Source organism: Elephantulus edwardii, unplaced genomic scaffold (assembly GCF_000299155.1).
Source record: "Elephantulus edwardii isolate Elephantulus edwardi_28Jun2011 unplaced genomic scaffold, EleEdw1.0 scaffold00341, whole genome shotgun sequence".
Lineage (NCBI taxonomy): Eukaryota > Metazoa > Chordata > Mammalia > Macroscelidea > Macroscelididae > Elephantulus > Elephantulus edwardii.
Genome location: NW_006400091.1, coordinates 1,963,098 through 1,964,550, shown reverse-complemented (window position 1 = coordinate 1,964,550; position 1,453 = coordinate 1,963,098). Strand labels below are relative to the sequence as shown.

The following is a 1,453-nucleotide window of genomic DNA, read 5'->3' as shown; positions in this document are numbered from 1 at the left end:
GCCGTCGAGTCTCCTGCGACTCATAGCGACCCTATGTACAATAGCCCTAAACTCCGCTCTGTCCTGTTGGATTTCTCTACAGCGACAAAAAGAGTACAGAGCCGGAACTAAGAGAAACAATACCTTTAACAACAGCTAACCACAAGATTAAATACTTGGGAATAAATTTAACCAGAAGTACAAAGAACCTTTTCAAAGAAAATTATAAAACATTACTACAAGAAACAAAAAGACTCACGCCTCTGCCGCGCCGGCGCCAAGATGGCGGCGCTGACGCGCGGTGAGCCGCTGCGCTGGAGGCCACGGGCCCGGAGCCCAGCCGCCGCCGCTGAGCCCCAGAGCCCCCGCCCGAGGCTGCCCTCCGCTTCGCTCCGGGCTGGGACAAGAACATCCCCGCTGGGCTGCAGTCCATGAACCGGGCGCTGCAGCGGCGCTTCACCAAGGGGGTGCAGTACAACATGAAGATCGTGATCCGTGGGGACAGGAACACGGGCAAGACGGCCCTGTGGCATCGGCTGCAAGGGAAGAAGTTCCTGGAGGAATACATCCCCACATAGGAGATCCAGGTCACCAGCATCCACTGGAACTATAAGACCACAGATGACATCGTGAAGGTGGAAGTCTGGGATGTGGTCCACAAAGGAAAATGCAAAAAACGAGGCGATGGCTTGAAAATGGAGAACGACCCTCAGGAGGCTGAGTCTGAGATGGCCCTGGACGCCGAGTTCCTGGATGTATACAAGAATTGCAATGGTGTGGTCATGATGTTTGTTTTTTGTTTTTGTTTTTTTTTTAATTAAAATATGTGACTTTAATATAATGTTTACATTTTTTTTCTGGGGATTCCATTCATTCATTGTTCCACCCTTCTCCCACCAAGCAGTGGACCTTCAACTACATCCTCCGCGAGCTGCCCAAGGTGCCGACCCAAGTGCCCGTGTGCGTGCTGGGGAACTACCGCGACATGGGCGAGCACCGCGTCATCCTGCCTGACGACGTGTGTGACCTCATCGACCACCTGGACAGACCCCTGGGGGCGTTCTACTTCCGCTATGCTGAATCTTCCATGAAGAACAGCTTTGGCCTCAAGTACCTGCACAAGTTCTTCAACATCCCATTTCTACAGCTGCAGAGGGAAACATTGCTGCGGCAGCTGGAGACCAACCAGCTGGACATCGATGCCACGCTGGAGGAGCTGGTGGTGCAGCAGGAGACCGAGGACCAGAACTACGAGATCTTCCTTGAGATGATGGATGCCCGCAGCCGTGGTCACTCATCCCCACTGGCCACCAACGGGCAGAGCCCAGCCTCTGGCTCCCAGTCACCTGTTGTACCCCCAGGCACTGTGTTTGCCGGGAGCTCCGGCCCTGACACGCCTCAGCCCTCCCTGCTGCCCGTGGCTGCCCCCTCTGCCTGCCCCCTCCCTAGCGTCTGGGGCACCAGGACCCCCAGC

The 1,453-nt window shown here is 55.4% G+C and overlaps 1 pseudogene; it reads left to right on the top strand.

Moving 5' to 3' along the window:
• Positions 1-374: 374 nt before the first annotated feature.
• LOC102845284 overlaps positions 375-1,453 on the top strand; it is a 2,326-nt pseudogene continuing 1,247 nt past the window's right edge.